General features: G+C 50.3%; 1 protein-coding gene across 1 annotated transcript in view; it reads left to right on the top strand.

The window, feature by feature from the left end:
- Nucleotides 1-22,827, top strand: part of CLIP3 (CAP-Gly domain containing linker protein 3) — a 204,868-nt gene that overhangs the window by 178,379 nt on the left and 3,662 nt on the right. The gene's annotated exons all lie outside the window — the stretch shown is intronic.

Raw genomic sequence — 22,827 nt, forward strand, 5'->3', positions numbered from 1 at the left:
GCAGTCGTTTCTTTTGTAACCCCTAGGGCTTTTCTGCACTAAGAAGGGACAGCACTAGCCTCTGTGGCCACGTTGGTAATTCCAATTGTGTAGTATCTCAAGATGGCGTTACGTCATTTGCATGAGGCCAGGAGTCCATGGAGATTTGGGAATACCTCTGTTCATGTGCCCTGCCTACCACCGCACACAGGGTGACATTTGGGAGGTGGCATGGAGATCCCAAGAACTAATCCAGGCATACCAAACCAGTGGTTGCAGTTAACACAGCACCTAGGTGTGAGGGGTCCCCACCTCCTTCTTCCAAAGCTCCCTGGTCCTCATGCACTGAAGACAGTTTGAAACTGGTGCTCCATCTTTTAAGGCTCTGCTATCTTCAGGGAAGGTGCAAGTTTCCACCTGCTCTGGTGAAAGACCATCTTTAAGTAATAAGGTTCTGATTGGGACTGTGCGCGGTCATAATGTAAGATGATCCTAGTACATTTCTCCTGAACTTTCAGCAAATTTTTCCCTGAGATCTCCTGACTATAATTAAGCTGATGTTCCAGCTATTACATCACAATGTAATGGTGATCTTGCATCTCCCAGTTCTCCTCGTAACCCTCAGCCTCACTCATTACTTCATAATGAATAAGCTAATAGTCCATGGTGTCTGAGCTGTGACTCACTCCCCCTTGCAAACCGGTGTAGCTCACTTAGAAGTAGAACATTCATTGATTGCACCAAGGCAGAAGAATCCTTCATTGGGTCCTGAACATCCAGCAAAGTAGGTGAATTTGTCAGCATTGACCAATATGTCGTAGTAGCACAAATATTTAAATCTGTAGAATTTACCCAGGGTTCAGATCTTCTTTAATCTTGTGTTTCACTGTAATGTTTTGTTCTTTCCTGTAGGCTATCTGTAAGAACAAGCAGAACAATGGGTTTAAGCCAGACAGTAAACACGGAAGTGATAGTTATTGACATCGGCAAGGAGCTTTACTATTTCGATTTGTGATCTGAAAGCATAGAAGCTTTCCTCATCTCCTTTTATAGTGGATCCAAGCTCCTGTTAATATTTCAGGTGCACTTTGAAAACCATCTCGTTTTTATCAGTTGAATAGATTTTCTTCCTTTGGCAATAATGGTCCTCTGGTAACAACAATTTCCCCATCGGTGTTTTGATCACTGATGCTTGTAATACCTTGAAATGATTGTCCATTACTGGCGGCTTCAAAGTGTTAATTGTATGATTGGCCATTTTCATCTCAGAGTAAGGAAATGGGAGATCCCTTTTCCCCCGCTGTGGTGCAGGAGGGACTGGGCTGCTCCTGCACCCTGATTTCTCCAGGCCCCCAACTGTCCCCAGAAGTCGCACGGACACACCGCTACACATAGTGGGGACTGAGTGGCTTGTCCCCTTTCATTTATTACCTTGTCCGCACCTGGCTGAGGTGTTGCGTGCCTGCGTCACTGTTAGTACGTTGAGCCCGGGTGGCTCAATACATCCCATCCTGTGTTAGATATCTGCGGTTACCCCTACTTTGGCACACACAAAATCACAAATTCTCTGGATTGATTAGGTCTCAGTTTGTATCAGTGGCCTCTCCCATGGCTGTGGCGTCCTCCACTCCCGGTCCCTGACTTGACCTAGCCCGTGAAGGCTGATGGTTCACCTATATTCTGTAGTGTCAGGGCCTCCAGTTTGCCAGCTGTTGGCGCTCCATTCGCACCCTCAGGTATTATCACATCATGGGTTTTCAGTTCATCATTGTTTTCCTCCAGCACACTGTCGCGTGCCCTGGTGGGTCGCCATACCCAGAAAGCTACAGACGGCGGACGCATGTTGCATTCTTTGGCGCAGATGCTTCTTTGATTGCTCCTGATTTTCTAGGGTCAACCTGTAATAATCCTTGGAAAATATGAATCCATAAAACTTGATTCTGGACTTGAAGAATGAGCACTAGTCCTAATGTAGGGTCAGACCAATCTCTTTCAGCCTCTGGAAGGGGGCCTTGAGGCATTTGTGATGATCTGCCTGGGTGGTGGAGTATATCAAAATATCATCACTAATGTTTAGGACCCATTCGAGTGTGGATAGTGTCTTTCTGGTTGCGTTCTGAAACACTTCGACGGCTGAGAATATCATAAAGTTAAGTCTCTTGTATCGTCTGAGCCCCAAGTGCTTTGAAAAAGTCGTAATGTAGCGACGGTCTCGGTTTAGTACTAGTTGATGGGTCCCTGAAATCAAATCAAGTTTTGAGTACCATTGTTCCCCATTGATGTAGAATTTTCTCTTAAACATGTTTCTGTAATGAAATGGAGGGGTGGTTTGTAGCCAGTTATTAGGTCATAGATTTGATGTCTGTTTTTACTTAGTGGACTAGAATTGATTACCATATGTGACAACTGCTTGATGTTTTGGCAAAATAGGGATGAGAAATATGGTTGGTTGTGTCTCGCTAATTATCGGTCTTGCTGCTGGGTAGAAGTCACTTGTGGCGGTTGGAGAGATTGTCCCAAGTTATGTGATTTTAGGTGCACTTTCTGCTACTTCACCCCTTGTGACTGGTAGGTTGTAAGGTATTATCGGAGACTTGCGGAACAGTGAACATGGATGAGTCCGTAGGATGTTCTTCTGTAGATTTCTCTATCTGATGCTGCTTCAGGGCTAGGTATTGTCTTAGAGCTTCGGCCCAAGTGGCAGACCAGGTAGCGAACAATGCGTAGCAGAAAGTTTGTTGGATTGCTCCATTATGCTTGGAGGTGTTTCTTTTGGATTTGGTTGAATAGGGAGGGTGTAAGAAATTAGACTGCATTGTAGTATTAACTTAAATTATTGGGGCTTTGTAGAACAGTACCTCTGGGTGAAGTTGTTGTATGGTCTATTCTAAATTCCTATGATTTATGACTCTGTGGGTAAAGCTATTCCTTAGACCAGCAGGATGTGTGAGAGATTCTGGAGGGTGTTCTGAACATTACCTAGGGAGCAGCTCCAGACTATGTAGCAGCAGCAGTGATGGGCAGTAACCAGTGGTAGATTTATCAAGTTGCTTTAGTATGATGAGAAGTGACCTTACTGGGCTGGTTTGAATGAAAGAGATATACGTGTACGGAATGTTTGAAGGGAACTGTAAATAAGGAAGACTAAAAGGTAGGGCAGTGGTTCAAGTTAAGTGTGAAGGTGTTGGTCAGCAAATTTGTGAAACGGAAGAGTGGAAGTACAAGTAGGATTAGCATCTTTGAGAGATTTAAGGGTTGAGCAGTTCGTTATTTTATTTTGAGGTCTAGGTCTACATTTTTTCTGATGTATGATCAAGTATGTGCATTAGTGGGGGGCGTGGCCTGCAGCCGATGATGGTGGACGTGTAGCCCGAGAGCTCCGTCCGTAATCCTCCATATGAGCTAAATATCCTGCTTTCCGGAGGCGCTAGGGGGCGCACAGCGAGATGGCTGCCTGAGCAGCAGCTCCGCCGGGCGATCGTCCACTTAGCGTGATTTCGCCGGTGTCGCCCCGGCCTGCCGCTCCCTGAGCACATCACCAGATGGGGGAAGTCCTGCTGCGCTACATGTGAGGCGGCGGGCGCCCCACAGAGCGAGGATTGCCGACGTACTCGCCGTGAAAAGCGGAGACGCTTTGGAGTGCCTGACAAAATGGCCGACACTATGGGACAAGCGCTCACCTAACGGGATGCCGGCGAGATGCGATTGACCCTCCACACCGCCTACAACGCGGCTGGGGTAAGACTGTGCACTGCAAGACATTCCGGGGCCCTTATCTTGCGCCCCCAGGCTGCGGGGCGCCTTGACCCTTTGAAATGGCGCAATTGACTTTGCCTGACAAGATGGCGGCGGTCAGCGCGAATCGGCGCGAATATTAGCAGCCCATTACACAGCGCACTTGGGCCCAAACCCTGCGGGACTGCCGGTTTCCTTGCCAAACTACGCTGAGACCTGTAGGGCGACTGTGCTGGCGTGCACGGTTTGCATACCGCGTTGGAGGAGCAGTGCAGGTTGGGCACAGCAAGCAGACGTGTAGCCCACTGCACACTCGTGCCACCCTGGTGTGCGGAGAGAACTGGGAGCCAACGGCCATAGTGCACTGCCGCGGGTCGTCGCAAATACACTACGACCGCGTGGCCAATTGCTGGACGTGCTAAGAAGCGCTTGTGGGTGGCTGGGCCTCTTGCGAGTAACCACGTTCCCACTGATTCTCTCCCCTTCGTGGCTCTGTGGAGAAGCTTAGCGCAAGGTTGTCATACACCTTGTGGGGATCACCACGGCGACGGCGGCAAGAGTCACGAGGGCATCGGGGCCCGCAAGTAAGAAGACAGTGTGCCCGGCCGCCGCCATGGGTAAACCGGACAAGCAACAACAGAAACTGCCGTTCGAGGCCAGAAAAGCGCAGAAGCCCACAGAGGATGGGATGGAAGATGGCGAGAATACGGGGCCCAGCAACAACATCGAAAAAATTTTATTGGCTATCCAGTCCAATTTGCAGGACATAAATGGGAAGCTGGATAATCTAACATGCAGAATGGACAACATGGCGGCGCGGCAGGAGAAGCATGGCGAGCGACTGGACGAGGCCGAAACGAGAATCTCTGCGGTCGAAGATGAGGCGCGTGCCTCCACCTCCAAGTGCGCTGGTATGGAACGACTCCTGGAAGTGATCAAGGCGAAGGAGGAGGATTTGGAAGCGCGTTCAAGGCGCAACAACGTCCGAATCACGGGCCTGCCGGAGTCCACCAACACAGGGCGGATGGAGTCCTACGTGGAAACGCTCTGTAAAGACCTGTTCGGAGCTGAGGCCTTATCACCACTTTTCATCGTGGAGCGGGCACATAGGTCACTGGCCCCAAGGCCACCTCCTGGCGCCCGGCCGAGGCCAATTGTGGCGCGCATCCTCAACTACCGCGACAGGGACACGATCCTTCGACTGGCAAGAGAAAAAGGAGAGATACAGCATCAAGGAAACTCATTAGAGTTTTATCCAGATCACACGGTCGCGGTCCAGCAGGCGCGGAAAGAATACACCAACGTCAAGGCCAAACTACGAGACCTGAACATTGTGTACTCAATGATGTATCCGGCACGCCTCAGGGTGGTGTGGAAGGAGAAAGCGATTATCCTGGCGACTCCGAAGGCAGCACAAGAATTTGTTAAGAAGGTGCAGCGCGAAATGAGAGACGACGTGCAAAATGAACGGCAGCATGAATCGGACTGAAGACATCGGGTTGCCCCATGTCGACCAGCGGTGAGTTCCTTTCCTGTCAACTTATGAGCGTTCTAGCATGGCGACTGTTGTCTGCATTGGTAGGCCCAGCCTGGCGCAAATCTCCTGAGTGAGGAGCCGAGATACTGGTGCAGTAAGACCTGCATGGCTGGCTGGCAAGGACCCGTTGGGGCACTGATACTGCTGCTCAACTGTGTGGGGTGATACGGACTATGGATTGTAGACACTCTGCGCTGCCAGCCCCCCCCATTGTGCTGCACTAACTAACGTTGGCGAGGACAATTGGAGCATTGGGGAGGTCTGTACTGTGAAGCATGGTTCGCACATTGTGGACCACAGGACCTCGTGTATGTAAGCTGCCTACTAGGCTCCCACTCTTGGGCGCATCAAACTGCCGCTGTCTTTGCTGTTTCCGATATGCGGTGAATGGGGGTCGGCGGCCGGGGGGGGGCGGAGGACTGTATTGTTTACTGTTGGCCTTATGACATCACGGTGTGAAGGGCTTTTCCTGGGAATGTGTCTGTTCTACAGCGCTGTTGATGTGTCGTTGGGGGGCGGTGGGGGGGTGGCGGCGGTTGAACACTTGCATTGCATTCATTATAGTTTGTCTAGTGTCGCCCACACCCGTCCATCGGGTGGAGAGTTGTGCCTCCAGCGGACCTCCGTGAGGGTATAACCCAATCAGAGTTCAGAGCTGAGCACTGTAGTTATGGTTCTGAGTTTAAGGGAATGGTGCACTGCAAGGGTAAGGCTTCGGCAGGTTGGGGTTGCTGGAGTGGGTGGGATAAGGGGTGGGGGGTTGCCTACATGTATGAATGGACCGTCAGGGTACGATATACATCTCCTGTTTTGTGGTTCCCCGATGGTTCAGACTGCTGTTGTACAATTCGGTGCTCCTAAGAAGGGGACGCTGGTACTTCCAATACAGCTGACAAAGGTGGCGCTGTCATGTATTGTATTGATCAAACTTGATGGGTTCGAGGGTGGCGGGTAGGAGCAGCTTGAACGTTATTACTTGGAATATTAGAGGGTTCTCACAGCCTCGTAAAATTAGACAGATCTTTGCAAGCCTGACTAGATGGAATGTGGACATAGCGTTTCTACAAGAGTCACACCTAGCACCACATTCACACGCTCAGTTGGGGTCGAAGTGGGCGGAGGCAGTCCACAGAGCTTCATACTCTTCCTACTCCAGGGGGGTGGTCATATTGATTAAGCGTGGGGTGGGTTTTGAGACTCAGACAGTGACACAAGATCCAGCTGGGAGATATGTGTTAGTATCAGGTACACTAAGAGGCCAGCGAGTGACGTTGTTGAATGTATACGGTCCAAACACGGACGCCCCGGAGTTCTTTAGGGAAGTATGGGATCACTTGCAGAAACACAATAGCGAACACATACTATGCGGGGGTGACTGGAACTTGACCCTCCGAGATGGGTTGGACCGTTCTTCTAACTCATTGGAACAACACAAACAGTCACGCCTAATGGTGGGTCACATGATGAAAGACGTGGGTTTAGCAGATCTCTGGAGGCTGAAACATGCGAATGCATCTGGGGCCACGCACATAACAGCTTCACATAATAGCTGGTCCAGACTGGATTACTGGCTGGGCACCAAGGACCTAGCGCTGTGGGTACGTCACTTGCAGGTGTTGCCCCGCACACTTTCTGATCACAATCCCGTCCTGCTACAGTTGGATATCCCACGTTATGCACCCCCCCCCTTCCAATGGCGTTTCAATTCACGAGCCCTCACTGACACGGTATATGCGGATACCGTACGAACAGCGATAAGGGATTATTTTGCAATTAATGAGCATTCGACTGATGACCCATGCCTCCTTTGGGAGGCTTTCAAAGCCACGATCAGAGGGGTCTGTATTAGCACCACTGTAGGGGTTCTCAAGGATATCAGGGGCCAAATCCGCAGATGCGAGCAGCGGATGAGAGACCTGGAGTCCCTATATGAGGCCACTAACGATGTCTCGCATCTGGCTGAACTGCGTGTCATCCACACTGAGCACGCAGAATTTCTTGAATCTGAAATGAAGTACCTGAATCGCACGCATGTGGCTAGAGCCTTTGGGGAGGGGGGTAGGCCTGGGGCTGTGCTGGCTCGGAAGATATGTGAGGGCCGTGGTCCGGCTACTATACTCAGGGTGAAGTCCAGAGAGGGGGAGCCACAAACGCATGCTGCGGATATATTGAAATGTTTTGTGGACTCATTTGGGTCACTCTACCAATCCCAACCTACGGCCTCAGCAGAAGACACGTATGACTACTTGCACGATGTAGCCATTGGCTGGCTGTCGGATGCGCATAGGGAGTACTTAGCCAGGCCTATCACGGCGGAAGAGGTGACCGAGGTAATAGGCTCGCTGCCAAATGGTAAAGCGCCAGGCCCGGATGGGTATACCTCGGAATTTTATAAACAATATGCAGATATTGTCGCACCGCACCTGGTGGAAATGTACGGCACCTCCTTTGAAAAGGAGCTGCTTCCCCCCACACTGCGCGAAGCAATGATCATCGCTCTCCTTAAACCATCTAAAGATCCGGAGGAGTGCGACTCATACCGACCACTGTCACTGATCAATGTGGACTCTAAAATACTAGCGAAGCTTATAGCGCAACGGCTATCTCCTCTGATGACCAGTCTGGTCCTGCCGGACCAGTCTGGCTTCATACCCTCCAGATCGACCACGCACAACACTAGATCCCTGTTTGCACTCTCACACTACCTGCAGCCCTCGGTCAAGGCGGTGGCGGTCATGCTTGACGCTGCAAAAGCGTTTGACTCCATCGAGTGGCGATATATGCTCACCGTCCTGAATAGAATGGGGTTTCCTAGGAGATTTGTGCAATGGGTCTCCTTACTGTACACGAAGCCTTGTGCAAGGATTAGAATCAATGGTTATGTCTCGGATCAATTTGCTATTGAGCGAGGGACGAGGCAAGGCTGCCCGCTCTCGCCCCTATTATTCGCTCTGGCGCTGGAGCCTTTGGCTTGTCTGATAAGACAGAACTATAAAGAATCGGCGTTAAACTTCATAGCCAGGCCGCTTCACATATCGTTGTATGCGGACGATATGTTACTCTATGTCCGTGACCCTGAGACTCATCTGAACTCACTACTCAGGGAATACATCAGATTCGGAGGTCACTCAGGGCTGGCTATAAATTGGGCCAAATCCTCTATAATACCCCTCACTGACACTACATCCCAGTTTACGGTGGACTTCCCGCTAGAATGGCAACAAGACCCGGTCAGATACCTGGGAATAATGTACCATAGAGACCCAGAAGAGGTACTGCGGGCAAACTACGGTGTGGTACTCTCCAGGCTGGAGGATAGTGTCCAGAGATGGATACATTTGCCCCTCTCGCTGGCTGACAGGATAGCTATTGTAAAGATGAACGTGCTGCCCAAATTATTATACCTCTTTAATAACGTCCCGATTACACCACCACAGGCTATATTCCGCCGCATTAACTCCTTGGTTAGGACCCTGATATGGGCTGGCAAACAGGCACGTGTGGATCTGCAAACTCTTACACTCCCCTTTGCACAGGGTGGTTTCAGCGTGCCCGACTTTCTCCTATACTACCTCTGTGCACAGGCGCAATACGCGGCGTATTGGTACCATGCGGTCCCGTACATCACACATGCGGCTATTGAGGAGAGTGATGCGCATCCTATTCCCCTTTCAGCGATTATTTCACACACACGTCCACCGCTGCATACTAGGGATATTAACACAGTGGACACCACGGTCAAAGCATGGCACAGGCTGGGACAGCTGGCTCATAAAACCCCACTGTACGCGCCGGCCATGTCATTACACCATCATCAGGAGCTGTCAGTCACTAGGGAGAGTGTCGGAATGTCCCTGCTAAGTAGGGCTGGCATTGACAAGATGGGGGATGTGTTTCAGGGGGGCACGTTTGTGGGCCTAGACCAGTTAGATTACATCCAGAACCAGACTCCCATGTTTCACTTTACATATTACAGGCTCACAAGGGCTTTGAGGGAACACTATCCGACGTTTCCATTGGAACCCGAATGCCTTACACCACTACAACTATTGATCACAACTACAGATTTATCGCACCTGGTTTCTAGACTCTATTCAGCCGCACAGGCCGAGTTGGCGGGACACGCATTGAAAGCCAAGGGGCGATGGGATACACTGTTAGACACCCCATTGACAGACGACGAATGGGCTGGCACCTGTGCACTGACTCAACTTCTGACACCCAATGGTAATTTAAGAATCATACATTTTAAATTCCTTCACCAACTCTACTACACGCCGACAAAACTGCTTAGATATGGGTTGCGGGAGGAAGATAGGTGCAAAAGGTGCAACAGAGAGGGAGCGGGCTTCGCTCACCTGGCATGGGACTGCGCCACGATAGCGAGTTACTGGGTGGAGGTCACCGCAACGTTGTCTATCATTTTGGAGGAAGAGGTGAGATGCACACCCAAAGTCTGTCTGCTAGGGATAGTGCCGCAGTTCAGGGCGTTGAAACGCAAGTTCTGTGTCATAGCCTTGTTGTTGGCGAAGCGACAGGTGGCGCAATGCTGGCACAGTCGCAAGGTGCCGAAGGTAAAAACATGGTTGCATGACATGTCCACTTGCCGGGATAAGCTACAAACATACGAGGAGCTACTACCGGCGAAATCTAGGCCCAAGAGTATTTGGGGTTATTTAGAGGAGTACCTCGCTTCCATACAGGATGAGGAAGAGAACCGACCATTGGATTGAATTGATTGGGGTACTGTGTAGGTAAACAACACATACACGAGTCATGTACCGGCCGGAACCTAAGGGGAACTGTGACTACCATACTAACGGAAGTTTGATATGTACGGATAGCACTTTACGGTCTAAGTTGGGGAAAGTTGTTCTTTTGTTCACTGTTGAAAACGAATGTGAAAAAAAAAGTGAGACTCATTTCATTTACCAGCTAGTAGCCATATGTGGGTCGTACGTAAGAACTCTGATTCACACTGTAACGCTGATTATACACGACGTACTATCCTATGTTGGCTGCAGATATTTACGTAGCGAGCCGGCCCCAGGGTTGTAGGCTCATGCTGTGTCAACTGCTATGTGTTAATAAAGGTCTTGCGAAAAAAAAAAAAAAAAAAAAAAAAAATATCCTGCTTTCCCCCACTGCGACCCACCTGATACTTGCACCGGAGGTCCCCGTGGGTGTCATTCTGGAAGCGGAGCGGTGCTTCTCCAGTCCGCCCGCTCTACTGACGCTCTGCGCGGCTGCTTCGGCCGCGGCCTACTGCACAGGGTGAAGCCCCGGGCTCGAGTGGGCATTCCCCCCGGTCTCCCCATAGCCTCTGGCGCGGTCCGATCGGGACTCCGCACCGGAACACTGAGGCGGACACCAGCGGCTGACCCCACCTGTAGAGGGGTGTCCTGATCGTACGACGACCCTACGGCCCCCGCCTCCACTGCGGAGCCCTGCAGGGCCGCCCTGTTGGGTGACCTACGGATCGGACGGAGGCTTTCTTAATCTGGCTGACCGGCTTGATCCACGCGGTGGGCAAGCCGCCCGTTCCCTGCTGTGCCGCCCGGGACTGTGGGGCGGACAGCGCCGGACATCTGACACAAGCGCCGCTTGCTCCGTACCCCCCCGGGCACTGCAGGCCTCATCAGCAGTTTTTTTTTTTTTTTTTGTGGCGCCATCTTGTCTCTGGGACCCGGACGGGAAGAGCTTCTCTGGCCTACACACCAGTCGATTGGCGGAACCGCGACTAGGATTCCACGCGGTGCGACGCCCTGCGGAGGGCGGTGTACCCGGCGGTGAGCGAAGGGCAGTGGACTGCAGGCCCTGACTACCGGGGCGACCGGCCCAGGACAGTGGCAAGAGAGTGAGTCACGCGCTTTGCGGAACTACCACCACGCACTGGCCCAGGCTTCTCGAGTACACTTGCGGAAGACCGGTTCACTGGACACTGGCAGCAGGCCGCCTTACTTCCTTCATCTGTACTACGGGAAGCTAAAGTCGATTCTGCACACGGGGCCTCCCCGGGAAAGCCGCCTATACTGACACTGACGTCAAGGACAGGGATTCTACGCGCTCCCGGCCGGCCCTGGGCCTGTGCCGCTCCCACCCTTGACTGCCACTCCCTGACCCTGCTGCGGACGGAGTCCGGCGCCCGGAATAGATACGGGAGAGGGTGGCGACGATCTGCTGTGCCCTTTCCGTCGCCACCCTGCTAACAAGAGCCATGGGCAAGCCAAGGGGCAAGACTCATGGACAGGGCGCTGCGACGGACCTGCAGTCCACGGGCTCCGAGGACCCTCTGGCCTCCTCCAACATGGACATCATCCCGCCGACTGGGAAAAGGTCCCAGGACGCAAAGTTGGACCTTATCCTTAATGAGATACGAGCGACTCGGGAAGCCCTGGAATCGCGTATTGACAATATGGCGACTGGCCTATCACTACTAAGGGCGGACCATAACAAATTGGCGGAACGAGTGGCGGAGCAGAAGATAGCACTGAATGACCTAGTGCCACAGCAGACGGAGCATTCCACGAGGCTGGAGGGAGTGGAGAAACAGCTTAAACATCTCTGGGATAGGGTGGATGAGGCAGAAGGACGTGCGCGCCGCAACAACGTCCGTATCTTAGGCATTCCGGAGAGAAGTGAGGGGAGGAACCCCACCCAATTCGTGGAGGACTGGCTACGGAACCTGGTGGGCCAAGAAGATCTCACTGCACTGTATAGCGTGGAGAGGGCACATCGGATGCCTCCTCGGCCCCCCAAACCAGGGGCGCCCCCTCGTCCACTAATCGCGCGCCTCCTTCATTTCAGAGACCGGGACACTGTGTTGCGTGCGGCCAGGGAGAAGGCACCGATACGATTTGAAGATAAGAACATTTCAGTCTATCCTGATTTCACGCCCACTGTACAGCGCGCCCGATCCACCTTCATGGGTGTCAAACGCAAGTTAAGGGACAGAAATATGAAGTATGCCCTGCTGTTCCCTGCTCGGCTCAAAATCCTGCACGACAACAAATCCCACTTCTTCGACTCACCGAGGAGGCGGAGGAATGGATGGAGGTCACTTTGACACCGCCGACCTCACAGGACCCATTCGGGGAGCACCGGGGAGGCGGCCGCAACGGGCGCGGAGACACACCGGACAGACGGCACAACACTCCCGGCCCTGGACTCCACTCTTCCCATGGAGCCCCTGTGAAAACGCATCCTCCTGATGCTCGGGTGGCGAGCCACCCATTGTCATCTCACCGGCGGCAGCTCACGGAGGAAGCACTAGCAGCACACGACGCCCAAGCACTTAATGGCAGGCACTCCGCCACCACTGGCACCCATACAGAGGTGTCTGGCTCAATGGACAGCTTGCCGCTGTTCCCGAAAATTACAGCCCAAATGGCAGAGGAGTTCTGATTTGCTGAAAATATGATCCCCTCCAGGTGGTAATGTATACTTGAACTTCCCCCTCCCCCCCCTCCCCCTCCTTTCGCAAGTGGTGGGTTGCATGGGGAACCCACTTTGTTGAGGACTAACGAGCCTATGCAGACCGCTCAATGAAAGTCGACAGAGGCCTGTCACCCCCCGGTATGCACACGGACTCCAATGACTTGTGCCCACGTTGGGCACCACAGTTTGGATCCCGGGCACGTTGGCTTGGGGACCTTTTTGTTAAGGGGTTATTTGTTTCCACGACACACTCACCTTATCTCAACGCAGAACTGACATGGGGCCCAGGGCGTTTCACTGAGTCGCACCACATGGTTGGATATGGGGCCGCTTAATAATTACCAACTGTGCACCTGGAACGTGCGTGGCATGGGAGCAGTCCAGAAACGCCATAGAATTTTGGCCCAGCTTAACCGCAGGGGAACCCAGATTGCATGCCTGCAAGAGACACATTTGAACGCCTCTGAAGCTGTGAAGCTGCGCAAAAAATGGAGGGGACAATTATTTGCTACCTCCTATTCTGCGTTTTCAAGGGGGGCGGCGATCTGGTTCCGTGGCTCTGTCCCCTTTCAGATGTTGGAGCATAGAATCGATAAAGAGGGCAGATATGTATTTGTACGGGGGCTGTTGGACGGGGATGCTGTTGTGTTTGGGTGTGTTTACTCGCCGAACTCTAATCAATCGGAGTTTTTGTTGACGGTGAACGGGGTGCTGACGGGATGGGCTGATCATCGATGGTTTATTGGGGGTGATTTTAATGCTGTGCTTGATGTTACTCTGGATAGGTCACATCCCCCTTTACAGGCGGCTGAGAGTAGGAAACAAGCGGATGCTCTTAGTCGATGGGCTGAGGGCTGGGACCTGACTGATACATGGCGCAGTACACACTCACAAGAGAGGGAATATACCTTTTTCTCCCCACCACACCAGCTGCATACTAGAATTGACCACATTTTCTGTTCCCGCTCCGTAGCAGATACAATTGTTAAGGCCCAACACATGGGGAAAACTCTGTCCGATCATAGCTCTGTAGAACTCACATGGCAGTGGGGCAGGAGGCTGGCCCCCATCCCTACTTGGAGACTGTCCCCAGATCTCCTTGAAGACTCAGTGTTCCGGGCCTCCCTGTCCGACGCTATAGGAACATATTTCTCCACAAACATGAACACGGCCGGCACCCGTCAAGTGGAGTGGGACGCATTTAAGGTCTGTCTTAGGGGGGCAGCCATGGCCGCTGGAATGGGCAGAAAAAAGGAGATAATTAATCAACTGAAGGAGGTGGAGGGCTCCCTGGCTTCCCTAGAGAATGAGGCTGCCGGCACACGTGCACCCTTCACACCACTACAGGAGGCTCACATTCGACACGCAGAGCTACTGGAAGACCTGAGGCTCCTAGAGTATAGGGAATATACGAACAGGCAGCATGCACAAGCGGATAGGGCTGGCCCCCTCCTAGCCCGCCTGTTACGGGACTCCCCAGTGAGCCACCCCATTCTGAGAATCTTGGACCAAGCAGGAAATCCAGTCGCCACCCAGGTCGGGATCAACACTGCGTTTAGGGAATACTACACAACGCTGTACAGTCCCCCACAGCCCCTTCCAGAGGTCGCATTCGAGGCCTTTACGAGGGACTTAGCCCTGCCTCGACTTACAGACGGGCAGATCAAAGACCTTAAGCGCACCATTACCATAGCTGAAATCAAACAGGCAATACGCGCCCTTCCTAAGGGCAAGACCCCTGGGACAGACGGCCTACCGGCCGACTTTTATACAACATACATAGACCTACTAGCCCCACGGTTACACGCTATTTACTTGGAAGCACTGCGGACAGCCACCCTACCGCAGTCGACTATGCAGGCGTTGATCACGTCCCTTCTGAAGCCTAATAAAGAAGGGCTTCAGATGGCTGACTATAGACCCCTGTCCCTTCTCAATACTGACTCCAAGATATTGAGCAAGGTGCTAGCATCAAGGCTCGTGCAATATATACCTCAGCTAATCCACTCGGACCAATGTGGTTTTGTCCCGGGCCGCAATACAGCCATGAACCTCAGGCGACTAGCCCAGCTCATGCTCGGTGACCGGGAGGACACGAGCTCCGAAGGCTGCATCTCCCTGGACTTGAAACAAGCATTTGACTCCCTCAGGTGGGATTACATGTTCGACACACTGTCGAAATTTGGGATACCCCCCGAATTCCTCGCTTGGGTCAGATTACTGTATACAGCTCCCACTGCTAGAGTGCGCACCTCAGGTCATATATCAGCTCCTATAGCTATCGCACGGGGCACCAGACAGGGCTGCCCACTTTCCCCCCTCCTATTTGTCCTAGCCCTTGAGCCGATGCTCTGTAGGCTCCGTCACATGGCCCCCCGGTTTGGCATTCTGCGGCGTGGGACGGCACATATAGTGTCCGCTTATGCTGATGATATTATCTTATATTTCCGGGACTTGAGGAGCGACTTGAGCCCTGTTGCCCAGGTATTTGAGGTCTTTAGGTCGATCTCAGGCCTGACAATCAGCAAATCCAAATCATATGGCTTCACGTTCGCAGCAACTGGTCTGGCTGCTCCGCTACCCTTCGCCCCCCACGAGTTCCAGATAGCTGAAACCACCTTCAGATATCTGGGGATGCAGATTTACAGGGAAGCAGATCAGATGATCGACGGTAACCTTGGGAGGGCCATTAGAGCACTGAAGTCGCAGATACAATTTTGGCTCACACTACCACTCTCTATACCCGGCAGAGTGGCGATATCCAAGATGGTGATGCTCCCCCGCCTTCTCTATCACTTCACTAACTTGCCACACCTGATCCCGGCAGCTACCTTTAAGACCCTAGACACTCTACTCACCGAACTTGTGTGGGGGCACGGCCGTAGGCGTGTAGGTCTGTCCAAGCTGCAGCTCCCCTCTGAGGCCGGTGGCATGGGTTTGCCTGATTTTAGGGCCTACAACTATGCGTGTCAACTGCAATGGCTGGCCTTCTGGGTAGCGGGTCGCAATCTTCAGGAGATTAACATGACGGATAGGGATCATGCATTGGGGAGAATACACACGTTACTTTTGCCCAACTCGATTATACCTAGGGACGCCCCGCCTCTCCTCAAACTGGCGATAACTTACTGGCGGAAGGCGTTGAAGTACACGTCCCCTGGGTCGTCCTATGCCCCCACGATCCCGCTCTTGGGTATCCCACTGGCCACGGGGACTCTGTCGGCGGACTCGCTGGAGCAATGGCATGACGCCGGAGTGTCGCATGTAGGTGACCTGTTCGCGGAAGGGCGCCTACTGCCCTTTGCAGACTTTAGAACTACCCACAGAGTACCTGGAGGCGCCTTCCTGCTACACTCTGGCCTTCGCCACTATATCAAACATAAGTGGTCCCTTAGGGGCATGGAGCCAGCTACGAATCCTCTTATCACCATGCACTACCTGATGGGCACGGGTGCCCACCTCACAAGATGGCTCACTGCTAGTATTAAGAAGGGGAGGGCTTTCGATCTGTCGCCACTCCGGGCAGCATGGGAAGTGGACATTGGTAGGCCCCTGAGGGATAAGGAGTGGGAACGTATCCTTCAGTTTCCCAAAAAAGTAGCTAGGAACCCCAAGTTCATTCAGTCGATGCTTCTACACAGAGCCTACCTGACCCCGCGCCGCATACACATGATGTTTCCTGATGCGAACAGTAATTGCCCCCGATGTGACACTGAGGACGCAACACTAATACACATGCTCTGGCAATGCCCCAAACTAGGATACTACTGGACCACGGTCCATGCATCGATCCAGGAAGCGGGTGCTTTAGCCCGATCTCCAACACTGGAATGCACGTTACTGGGGTTGGGGCCCTCACAGCGCACTAGAACCGTGGCGACACGTTTCGCGGACCTGGCCCTGTTGCTGGCGAAACGTGCCATCACGATGAGGTGGAAGTCGGCCAGACCTCCTGACCCGGAGTTGTGGAGGGCGGAAGTGGTGCGATGGGGCAAGGCAGAGGGAGTTGCACTACAGAGGGAGGAATACAGGGGTCTAAGGAAAAAGCCAATTTCACTGGACTGGTATACCATATTAGGTATGTTTGAAACTGGGGGAGACGGGGAAGAAGAGGGTACAAGTACCTCTTCGATTGCACGATAAATGTGTCCTTGGCCGGACTGACATGCACTGTCACTAACAGTGGTGCGCTACGAAGAGATGAGGGGGGTCCCCCAATTTATATTCTCTGTATTGGTCTAGTTCCACCTATGTGTACAATCGCATAGAGCCACATGTTGTGATTCTCTGAGTGCCCCAGTCTAATGATTGATCAATTATATGTTTTTTGTGTGAGTGTCGGATGGGTTTGTTGAGGGTGGGGGGAGGGATAGTTTTTGACAGAGGTTTATATAAACTGTGACGGTTACTGTCACCAACAAAATGAAAAATTAAGTCAACTATGCAATTATATGTTCTAAGCAACCTTATGTATGTATTACTCTGTATCCCCTCGGGACTGGAAGTATCTGTGACTGCTTTGCCTACTATGCTAATAAACAGATTTTCAAAAAAAAAAAGTATGTGCATTAGTAAGCAGGGTATAATTATTGTTTCTGTGCTTCGGAGGTTTTTTAGAAGGAGATTGAACATAAGACAGGCATGTGATTGTTGAGAAGGGATATAATTTAGTGTGTGTACTAAGAGACAGAAGAAGAATTTTACACTTTTAAGGGGCAGGATAGTGTGGAGTGTTGTATCAGACGGGTTGCCTTTAATGGTGGCATGACAAAGTGTGATGAGAAGGGGAGATGGAAGGAGGGATCGGTTGAATAGAGGGGATATTTCAGATAGGGAGGATGAAATGGAGGGTGGTGAGATAAACTGAAAGTCAAAGGAGAGTTGGGGTATCTTTCTTGAATATGGTAAAGTAGCCGGGAAGATCTGTAGTGTTTTTTCAAAGTTATTTTTTTGCTATTGTAGGTTATCTGTCAAGTAGGCCTTGTTTTTGTGCTTACTTTTGAGTTGGCCCCTTTGCCTTTGTCCCGTCATGACTGTTGAAAGTGCCTATCTTTATTATAAATAGTTTGGGTCAGGTCCTGAGCTGACCTGGAGGTTAGTCTGAATTGTTGATATGATGCAGCCAGAGCTTAGCTGCCAAGAATGTGTTCTGGGTGACAGGTGCTCAGTTATCAGACTTTAGCTCACAAAGGTGGTAGTTGAGAATCCCACTCTGTGCTGGAGTGGGTCAAATCAGGGATATACCTCCCACAGTAAAATTAGATGCTAGCATCTGTGCTTGGCATTAATTTGAGCACTAAGTCTTTTGCTGATTGCTTGCAGAGATTTTGGTTAGTTTGTTGATTTAGGAGATTAGTCCTCAGTGTTGATTGGACCTGGAGAAGTGGGGCTGCCAACAATGAGTTCTGGGCAAAGGGAGCTTAACTACTAGGTTATTACTCAACTAGTAAGGTCTAAAGACCACAAAGTGATGAAGTAGAAGCACCAGGGGATGTGGAATGACACCAAAGTTATGCAATACACCCAAAGGGTACCCCAGTTCTAGTTGATGGCAACTACTGCCACCACATACCACCAGGTTTTGGTGCGCCTGGAAGTAGATAGAATATTTAGCCCTCACACAACACAGCTCAGGTTTTGCATATAGTTGGGTATTACTGAGCTCACAATACCAACAAAACAAAATAATCACAATTGTCAACAGAACATATTAGAACAATAGATAAGATACACACCCAACAGAGCAACCAACTCTAGGCCCCACAGACTACATAGAGAACCATTATGGCTGTGGTTACTTTGACAGGAGGTTGGGAGCAGCTAGAGTTTCACTTCTCCTTTAAAATCAGCCTTTTTCTCACTCTGGTAAAACTAGAGGCGCCATAGCTAGGCAGTGCGCACTCTAGTTGTTCAATGCCACATGCTTAAAAAGAGCGACTCTGCGCGGACACAGCAGGTCCAATGTAATTTTGCTCTGTTGCACAAGATCGTCGCTCTGTTTTAATTAACTGAAAAGCTCATTTTAACAGTTCTAAAAGCCTGTAATACTTGAATGGGAATTGTTACACTTGCATTAAGTTTGCACATTAGAGGGTAGTGTTTGCTTTAACAGGAGGTTGGGAGCAGCTATAATTTCACTTCTCTTTTAAAATCAGTCATTTTTCCCAATCGGGGACAACTAGAGGTGCCATATTTGGGAAGTGCACACACTAGTTGCTCAGGGCCAAATGCGAATAACGCGGTGATGCTGCTTGTATGAACCTGTGCACAGCGCTCCAAAGACAATACCTGTCTGCACCTGTCAGCGTCCTGAAAGCGACCAGCGCCAGCCACTCTGCCCGTGGCTCGCCATAAGATAAAGTGTCGATCTGCTACAGTATTGCATTCTTGTTTAGTCGAGCGCTTGTGGAAAAAGTACTCTACAAGTCTCATCACTTTCACCTAAGGATGGGCATTTCTGTCCCCAATGTGATTTCGAATGTAACATCTTTAATGCAGGAAATGGGCACCACCCTCACTCCAATGATTAAGAATAGTAATACATAGTTTTTTGCATCCTTGATTAATGTCTGCTCACTGCAGAATCATGCTGTTAATATTCTTGACTTTCTGAGTGAGGAAATCCCAAACATGCTGTTTATGACAGAAACGTGGTTTTCAGTGAGGTCACCCTAAAATCGCCACTGCCCTCCCTAAAGGATACAAAATGCATAAAAAAGAGCCTTGTTTTATAAATTAAAGAGTCTGACTGCTAGACAATCTCTGCCTTGAAGGAGCAGAGGAGATGGGCTTCTGCCTCTCCTTGTCTCCTCAACAGTCATTGGCCAGGGTACTAATATATAGAACCCGAGCCCTGCAGGTTCTTTCCTTAAATCAGTGGGCAATGCCCTTGTGTGTCTGACACTTAGATATGCTAATGTTGTAATATTGGGGATCTCAATCTATACATAGCTAAGTGGATGATAGTGAGGTGGATGTACTACTGGATACCATGGCATCCTTGCAGCTTACACAACATGTGTTTAGCCCCATACATCAAGTGGGGCATGTGCTTGACTAAGTGTTTTCCAGTGTCATTTGGCAAATAGGAGGCCCCATTCCTCAAGTTTAGATGGGTCACTACTTGATTAGGTTTTCTTGGTTGGCCCTAAATAAATCCCTACCATCAACAGTCAGAGTTCCATGCACCGCAAGATCATTTCACAAAGTCCAGTCATTGGAGTTTGTGTGATCTCTGGAAGAAAGTGCTCCCTCTCTCACAGGCTCAGTTGCCAATGACGCCAGCCTCCTTGACAAATGGGTTTGGAACACTACTGATAAGCTAGCGCTAGTTGCCCAATGTAGACCATGCAGAAATAAGCCGTTCAGCCCATGGTTCACACACAGCCTCAGGGCAGAAAAGATATGGTATAAAACCTTGAAAAGACCATGGGTGAAAGAATTTACTACTGCTGACAAGGGCATATATAAGGCAACTCTCAAAAAATATTATGCTGAAATGAAAATAGCTAAGCAAATACATTTGGAGGAAAGGGTATTGGGAGCAGGAAACAAAGCAAGGGAAATATTTCAAGTAGTAAAACAACTTTAAGTCCCTGGAGGCCTGAGCCAGAGCCCAATACCCTTCAATGGATTGGAGTGATCATCTGGCTACCTATTTTCAAAATAAGATCCTAATCATTCAAGCCAGTCTGTCCTCTAGCTCTCAGCTAATAGAGGGTTTGCTGGACATAATGCAATCTAGGACAATTACTACAACTAAAGCTTCACTCTCAAGCTTCCAGCACATCCCCTTTGAGGGCTCTTTTGCGGCCATACGAACCTTAAATCTGAATCTCCTTGAGATCTGTGCCCCCCCAATCTACTAGCAATGGGGGCACTCCCCATCAACTCTTTGGGTAATAATGTGCTTAATAATTCACTGTTGACAGCAACTGTAACCCTTTCCTGGAAACAGGCTAACTTCTTGCCCCTGATAAAAAAAAAAACATTGGTGGAGCCGGGAGACCAGCCCAACTGTAGGCCTATATCTCTACCGGCCTTATCTAAAGTGTTTGAAAAGTATGTAAATCAACAGCTCTCCCTATACCTGGAAACCAACAACCTGCTTTATCGTGGGCCGGGTTTTAGACCCACCTTCAGTATGGAGGCGGCAATAATGGAGGTGACAGGATATATCAGAGGCACCCTGGATTCTGGTGGGAAGGCAGTGCGGATCTTGTTAGATCTGTCAGCAGCCTTTGCAACTGTTCCGCACTCCAGACTTTTAGTGCATCTTTAATCCATCGGGATAGTTGGTCAGGCCTTGGACCGGCTTGCCTCCTTTCTGGAGGGTAGAGGACAGGAGGTCTGGATCCGTCCTTCTCTTCAGGGCTTCGTGAACTGACAGTGGGAGTTCCCCAAGGCTCGGCTCTGAACCCAACACTATTTAACATGTACCGCACACCACTTGCCCAGCTAGTAGAGCCATGGGGCGAAAGTGATACCATATGCTGATGACACTCAGCTGTTGTTCTCTGGCTGCAAGGGAGAAAAGATCACAGGCAAATCCATTAAAGCCTGCCTTACAGCTGTATTCCACTGGATGGGCATCCACCAATTAAACTGTAACGCAGACAAAACTGAAATTCTATTCTTCCGTAATTACCCCCCAGAAACATGGAAGGCTTTTTCACCTGAGTATACTCCCCACCAGTCCCATATAGGGTAACCATTAAGAATTTTGTTGTCAAATTAGATATCTGTCTATCCTTCCAATCACAAATCAAGCCAGTGGTAGGCACATGTTTTGGATTACTGCGCTCACTAAAAAAGTTTTTTCAGTTTCCTTCATTCTCAGCAAGAAAATCAGCCATCCAGGCACTGACAACCTCAAGACTGGACTATGGAAATGCCCTCTATCTAGGACTTCCTGAATACCTGATTAACAAACTTCAGGTAGTTCAGAACAAAGCAGATTGCATTCTTTGGAACTTACCATTAAGAATGCATGTGTTCCCTCACCTACGCACCCTCCACTGGCTCCCAGTGAGGAAACTAATCTTGTTCAAAGCACTCATTTTGGTCCACAAGGCACTCAACCAAACAGGTGCCTCAGGACAAGAATCAGCTTCAAGAAATCTGAGGTCTGTCAAGGATCTTCAGTCTAGGATCCCCAGATGTCGCTGCTCTAGAGCTCGGGGACGTTCCTTCGCCTATCTAGGGTCAGCAGCATGAAACAAGCTCCCCTTGAGACACGCTCACAGGAAGCTATTTCAGTGTTTAAAAAAAAGCTGAAAACTGGGCTTCTCATGCAAGAATAGACAGCACTACCACACCCTACAATTTGACCTTTGAGCAAAGCGCCGGGACACTCCTTGGAGAAGCCGTGCGAGTTACAAGTTGCATTTCATTCATTCATTCACTCATTCATGGCTGCCTGTAACCTATGCAGTCCTGTGAGTGGCTCCTCTGTCTCAGGTTCGTAGACTCCATAGAGTACTACCCTAGTGGCCTGTAACAAGTACTCGTCTATTGCTTCTAGGTGCACTCTATAGAGCATTTACTGAGCTGCTGTATGACTAGTAGGGCTGTTCCACTGCCATTGAAACCTATGTAAGTAATAACCATTACCCACACCCTCATGAGGGTGGTAAGTAATGTCACATGCAAATAGTTTGCACTCTACTTCACTCTGTTCCAATGACATGAAGAATGCATTCAACTGCTCATACAGTTCCCACATAAGCCGCACTCATTAACCACACCCCTCTAACCAGATACAGCAAATGAATATAAAACCCTTGTGTCCTAGCCCTCACTCCTTTGTGTCTACTACTCCCTACAGCAATCAACTTGAGGATAAGAGCACAATTCATTTGCAACACTAAAACACGCCCCCCATAGGCCACACTAAAATTCAACATTCTTCCAACCAAATATTCCACTTCTCCAGCAAGCTACCTGTCTGCTAGTGCACATCAGGAATTCATCATAGGCATAAAACCCTATATAAATACAACACAATTACAGTAAAATGTTAAACGCAAATGCACACACTACACCAAGCCTTGGCAAATCAAACACAGGCACACAAACAAACAGACACACTCATACCCCTCCCAAAGTGACACTTTTCAGACAGTCAAATGCAATGTAGC

The sequence above is a fragment of the Lissotriton helveticus genome, chromosome 9 (genome assembly GCF_964261635.1).
Source record: "Lissotriton helveticus chromosome 9, aLisHel1.1, whole genome shotgun sequence".
Lineage (NCBI taxonomy): Eukaryota > Metazoa > Chordata > Amphibia > Caudata > Salamandridae > Lissotriton > Lissotriton helveticus.